This window comes from Larimichthys crocea, chromosome II, assembly GCF_000972845.2.
Source record: "Larimichthys crocea isolate SSNF chromosome II, L_crocea_2.0, whole genome shotgun sequence".
Lineage (NCBI taxonomy): Eukaryota > Metazoa > Chordata > Actinopteri > Sciaenidae > Larimichthys > Larimichthys crocea.
In genome coordinates, this window is record NC_040012.1 from 11,749,207 (window position 1) to 11,755,678 (window position 6,472).

A 6,472-nucleotide genomic window follows, 5' to 3' on the forward strand; every position below is an offset into this window, starting at 1 on the left:
AAAAAAATAAAATTAAATATTAATATCAAGTTAAAAACACATATATGCCTCTTAAATAATCCAGCACCTTCTAAATAATTTCTGTTTCTTTCCGTTCTCGCTTTGTGGGTCAGTGTAACTTCGTTTTGAACACTGGCTACACTCAAACAGATTTTGAGTGGAATTAATTTACCACTGCTAGATGTCTCAGTTACATCATTATCGTGAATTTCTTTGACCATGGCAATATAATAATATGGTGACAGCTTAAGAACTTAAGATCACACGGTCTGTGGTGCAGATGTCTTGTTTTGTCTGACTAAGTCAAAAACCCCAAATATATTAAATTGTCTATAACAGAAGATGAAGAAAACCAGCAAGTATTCAAACTTTAGAAGCTGAATCTGGTCAATTTCTTTTGCTCGATAAATAACTTAAATAATGAAACGATGATCAAGTGTGTGGCTGATTCATTTTCTGTCGATAACCAGACTAATCGTTTAGCTCGAAAATGAATTTACAAACATTCGGTAGGGGTGTAACAATATGCTTTATGGGTTCATACCAGGATCATAATTCAGTATATGGTGTGTTTAAAATCTCAACAATGCAGTCCTGTGGTTGCTAAGCTATCTCCCTTTGTTTGTGTCGCCACATCTGTTATTTTTACATTTTAAAATCCTGCTTTTGTTTTGCGTTGTACCCACTCCCAATGAGTCAGAGAAAACTACAGCTTTCTTATAATCTAGTACTATATTTGTACTCCTTCTACTTCTTCTTCTTCTTACTATAATGAAATGAAAGTTTGCCGCATTAAGAGACTGGCAACTTATCCAAATGTCACATGAATCATTACACCCCTGATAATCAAAATATCTGTATGAACTCAGTCCAACCTGATATGAACATGGTTAGTAATCAATGATAAGCGGGGCCAGCAGGTCACAGTATTCAACAGGCATGATGGAAAACTGCTCTATGACAGGACAGGACAGCACCATGAGCCAATACAACACAGCTATGACGTTTTAATGCAGGAATTTTATGCAAGAAGTATGCTCGGCCGTCCATACGGCCTCTAACTCCACTGATGGGACAGCTTTTCTGTGAGGCTGTAAAGTTGTTTGACTGCCTTGATTTTTTTCATTCGTATCTTTATTTAAAAAAGGTTTTATGTAGATTTAAAACAGTCAAAGAAATGCAGGTACAGATTTTAGGATCAATACAATCCATCCAGCACCACCATCAATCCAAAGGTCGGCTCACATTTTTACAGATAACGCTTTTTGTGTCTGTCAACAGTTTGTCCTCTGACTTTCCTGGATTAAGATAAATAAGTCAATAAAGGAGTCTTGTTGTAGTCAGCCACGTCACTCAGCAAAATGTCTTGTTGAAACATGTTGCTTCTTCTGGTACAAGCTCATCGAAACCCCACCATAACAGAGAGGAAACATCTTTTAGAGGCCTCTAACTTATCACCAAAAACATAATCCTACAACTCTTATTCACATTCTTAAAACAGATCCTCTAGTGCCACCATCAGGATAAAGTTGAGGAGCTTTTGCACAGAGCCAACAGGCTTTATTAAAGTGATACTGACAAACATAGAGATAAATGTTTTAGCTTCGTTTTCATTTTTTATCTTGTTGGACCAGTTAAATCAATTGTCACTAAACTATGCCTGTAAGAACGGGCGCCAGAGCTTTCAGCTATGAAGCTCCTCTTCTGTGGAAACAGCTCCCAGTATGGCTTCAGAGGCAGACACCCTCGACACATTTAAGAGTAGAGTTTATAGTTAGGGCTGGCTCATCCCTTAGGGATGCTGCTATAGGCCTAGACTGCCAGGGGACTTCCCGCGATGCACCGAGCTGTTCTCTTCTTCTTCTCCTCTTTCTCCATCTGTACACGCTCGTGTCCCATCAGTGCATGTTACCAACTGAGCTTCTTCCCCAGAGCTTTCAAATCTCATGACTCTCATGAATCATGGTCACACCTAGATCAGAGACTGTTCGAGTCGGCTGCTGCAGTCCTGCCTGATGTCAACATCATTATGACTACCTTTTAGTCATATCGCCATTCGAGTTTATAGTTATCTTATTGCTGTGTCTCGATCTCTCTCCCGCTCTCTCTTTAACTCAGTGAGCCACTCAAGTGTTTGCTCATGGTGGGAATTGTTAAGCTTCTGTAAATAATTTAAGAGTAAGGACTAGACCTGGTCACAATGGAAAGTGCCATAAGATAACTTTTTGTTTGCCACTTTATAATTAATTATGAATTGAATTATTGGTCATTCTCCATATGTAAAGCCACATCTAAATGAGGTCACCCCCTCTGGTAAATGACTTCCAGTTAAGCTTTGCTTTGAAGACGTTGCAGAACATGTTACAGAAATGTGTGGCCATAATTTACATCGTTACTCTCATTTCATGCAGCTTAAACGAATCACACTTGGTGTTTTAAAAAGTCACATGTCGGCAAAGCCGATGTATGTGCCTCGGATTTCACGTTTGACTACAATAAGTCGCCCTTGTATTAAAGCTACTCTTTCATGCGATTTGAAAGTATTAGAAATAAATCAAGGCAGTGTTAGAAATGCAGGATATTCATCCATCTCTTGTGGATCCCCTGCCTCTTCTAGGAGAAAAGTACTCTTTAGTTTTCACACAAATTCCTGCAGAGCCGAGCACAAGGTATGAACAAGTGCTAATCTCGATAAATGTGACACTAGAAATGTCTCTGCTTAGAACAAAAAGCATGCAATGCTGCTAGTGCTACTTTTCTACTACGGTAATGCTAAAAGGCCGTGTCAGACTGGGAAGTGTCAACTGCAGCAGATTGGTGTCATCGCAGTCACACAACAAGCAAGCACAATGGTCCGCTTTGTATCTGGTGGCAAGCAGGAAACACGGTCAAACATGGTCAAACTTCATGAGGAGCTGAAAAACTATGTGCTTGTTCACATGGGCCCCCCGTACTACAGCTATCCCAAGGCTGCCACTTCCCAGTCTGACAGGCAGTGTCTTAACGGAGGTGAAGCATGCATGTCCTGTGTCAAACTAATGATCAGACTATGACGCTGAAGAATTAAAGCAAATACTTAAGGCCATAACAAGAGAGACAAGTGTCCTCTAGGCCTGTTTCTGCTTACGCCTTCACCTGTAGAGGGGTTGTCCTCCTTGGCGCTCTTAACAAAAGGCATTGGTGTGCAAAAAAAAATAAAAAATGAAAAAACATATCTGCAGTTACATTGCAACAAAAGCACAAAAGGTTTAAAGTGTCTCCTTTCAGGTAAAATAATGCATATTAGATGCCAAAACACAACACAATGGCTTATAATACAACTCTGAAAGGTAATCTACTATAAATGTGTGCTTAAATATATTAACTGTCCAACACAGTGCATTTCCACATGTTGAATTGGGTTCAACCCCCTGCTGCATTTTTTTACACCATGTCTACTTGAAAGGTAAAACGCTTATCTGTCACTCTGTGTTGTACCTTGAGCTGCTGTGACGAGTGAATTTCCCTGGCGTGGGGTCAATAAAGCCTGTCTTGTCTTAGAGGTACAATGTGTAAGACTCGTTAATCGGTAGATTCTGTCATTTCTGATTACACTTAACTTAAAACTCTTCGCTTAGGAGAAGTGGAAGAGGTGGCTGTCACATCACATGACAAAAAAGGTTTTCATCACTAGAGTTGCACGATACCCTGCAGTACCAAATAGAAATTCTACACGACGGTACTACCGTGGATTACTATACTCCCATACATAGCAGCCGCCTCTATTCTCCTCCCGGCTTCTCACTGCATGCTACTCCCTTGTAAACAAACCAACATGGCAACTACTGCAACCGAACTACACAGCTGCTGAATGATTGGCTGTTTGATTGTTACTGGTGACGTCCAAGGATGTGATAGGCTGTTTCCGCACGCTGGGTCCGCCCGTCTGTTAGCCGATTGGCTGTTCGTGTGTTTCTGCCGGCAAGAACGAACTCCGTGAAGACAGCTCCGCTTCTGTCTCGCCCAGACGCGCGCACGGCTTTCAGTCACAAACACGAGACAACGCGCTCACCATGGCAGAAGCACCGGGCCCGATTAGCGAGTCTGCTGCGTCGTCGTCGTCAGTGGCTACACTAACTTTGCTCAAAAAACCAAACTCGTTGTTTCAAACTTGTTTTTAGTCTAATTCTTACTTGACCAGTATTATGTTTATCATGCACAAAGCAACATTATAAGTAATTAATAAGGAATTTATAACTTGTACAAATACATTGCAGTTCATAAAAATAATAATTATTAAACAAGGCAGCAGTATTGCGATAATATCCAGAATCGTGATACTTTGTCTGGTAGTAGTATCATGGTTACTCATTTTGGTATCGTGACAGCTCTAGTCATCACAACAATGAACCACTTCTCCAAAAGAAATCACGAACCCTCCTTTGTCCATTCTAGGCTACTGTAATACATCCAGTGGTGGGAGATGGTGGACGCTGTGCACCAATATACATAGATTTAAAAAAAAGCTAAATCTAAGGTAATAAAAACATAACGACTCGTTTCATAAGGTGGTTATATACTACTGAAAACAGTTATGAAGACGGCCTCCCTAAATGTTACACACTGTACCTTTAAGAATGAATAAATGAAACGTCAGCCAAATTACATGTTAAGCCTGATGACAGTATAAAGACGAGAGTGACGTCACCCATAGGTTTCTGCAACACCGTTAATCATCATAGTCATCATCATCTGGCTGTCGCCTTGTTGGATTACGTCGTCTTCCACCTCCTAAATATCTGCAAAGACGTGGACGATCAACGGCGGATCTGAGGCCGGCCGAATGACACCTACCTGTCAGTGTAGCTGTCACACTTTAAGCCTTAATACCATTTGAATTCTGCTGTGAAGTTGGACATTTCGATACGATTGACTCACTTCTGCAGCCGGTCTCAAGCGGCCGCTCGTGAAATTACAGTTTTTAAGCACCAGCGCCTTAGGTTTCCGCTTGGTCAAAGCCTTTGCGCTGTAACTTCAGGAAACAGTGTTTTTGTATTTTTATTGTGATGCATCTAATAGACTTGAGCAGGGTTTAAGTAGTTAATGGTGCACAGGCACACAGCATGCAAAACAAGATAATAATGTAGCCATACCAGCTGCTGCTTTGTTGCATTTTGTGAGGGTGGGGTTACATGTTGCTAATGCACAGCTTGAGGATGCTTGCTTTAATGCTTGTAATGTCAAGGCTACAATGAAAATCACCAGGCTTGTTGTGTGTTATGAGCTTATTTCCATTAGAGGAAAGAGCTGTGTTCGCTCTCTCCATTCATATGTCTCCAAAGCCTTTTTTTCTTGGACCGGGTAATCAAAGTGGGTGGGTTAAAAAGGAGGGGTGGTGGCAGCTCCACCCAACAAATCCAGCCCTCAACATTCAAAAAATAGCACCGTTAGTTTGAATTGTAGGTTGGATACAAAAATTTGCAAGGTTGCAGTTAAATAATCTGGACAAATACAAAGTGAGGATTTAACCACAATGAAGGCAGCTCTCTTTTTTTTAAGTCATTCTTTTTAAAATAAAAGATACAACACAAAGTTAAGATAAACGCCTTAAAGGAGCTCCTTTAACCCGGGTCAGCTCAAATCTGAGCCAGCTAGCTTTTTTAGGTCAGATCTTAGCTCGGCGTGTTTGGAAGAAAAAAAATGACAGCTCAATGAGGAACAATGATTTGTAAGCGAGCTAGCACACGTTCAAAACACACGAAGAGTGTGTAACCGAGGCAGGCTCGGTGCTTACAGTGACCACAGTAAGGTGTAGTTGAGCTAAACGCCAAGTTACAGTCAGGCTAATTTTGTTGCCTGCCGACACTTTGACAGCAGACGTGTGCCCTGACCCCGGGTAACATCACCGCGCGAATCACCGACACACACGTCAGTACGTCGCCGTTTTTCTGCACACTAACACCACACTGTGCGTTTGAAAAAACAACAACAACAACAACAACCGACTTGTAGTTGTGCTGCAAAGCAAACTCACCAGTGAACTCCGATCCGCAGGTTACAAGGTGTTGAAATTCGCTGTTTTCCGGCTGAGTCACCCCACCCTCAAGCTCTCATTCTCCCCAAGACCGAGTACCCGAGAGAGAGAGAGCGGGGCTAACGCTGATTGGACCAAGCGTCATCGGTGTTGCAGCTGATTGGTCCGTTAGCGACATATGTTGTGGTTTTGACCAATCGCGTCTCGATGCGTTGATGATTGAAGAACAGCAGAAGGCAGCTTTCTTCGCTTGTCGCTCAGTGTCACATCACTTTTCCCTACAAGAGAAAAAAACGCAGAAATGTCCCCCTAAACTAATAAATATTTATTTAACGCGACATTAATTCAAGCCACTACAATCTAAAATGATCCCCACGCCAAAATCAATTAGTAAAATGTGATGATTTAGAACCAAAATAGAGTAATACATAGACAAATCTAAAAATATTATGCATATTA

The 6,472-nt window shown here is 41.3% G+C and overlaps 1 protein-coding gene across 2 annotated transcripts in view; it reads right to left on the reverse strand.

Annotated features, from left to right (window-relative positions):
- Positions 1-6,131, reverse strand: part of mapre2 (microtubule-associated protein, RP/EB family, member 2) — a 16,005-nt gene extending 9,874 nt beyond the window's left edge. Inside the window, exons 1-2 of one of the 2 annotated variants that reach the window (XM_019264880.2) lie at positions 6,014-6,110; positions 3,136-3,163 (exon numbers count right to left, since the gene is read on the reverse strand). The gene's annotated coding sequence lies outside the window, so the exon portion shown is untranslated. Of the gene's footprint in view, positions 1-3,135; positions 3,164-6,013 lie in introns of both variants that reach the window. The other variant, XM_010729177.3, reaches the window with a different exon arrangement.
- Between the last annotated feature and the right edge of the window lie 341 nt (positions 6,132-6,472).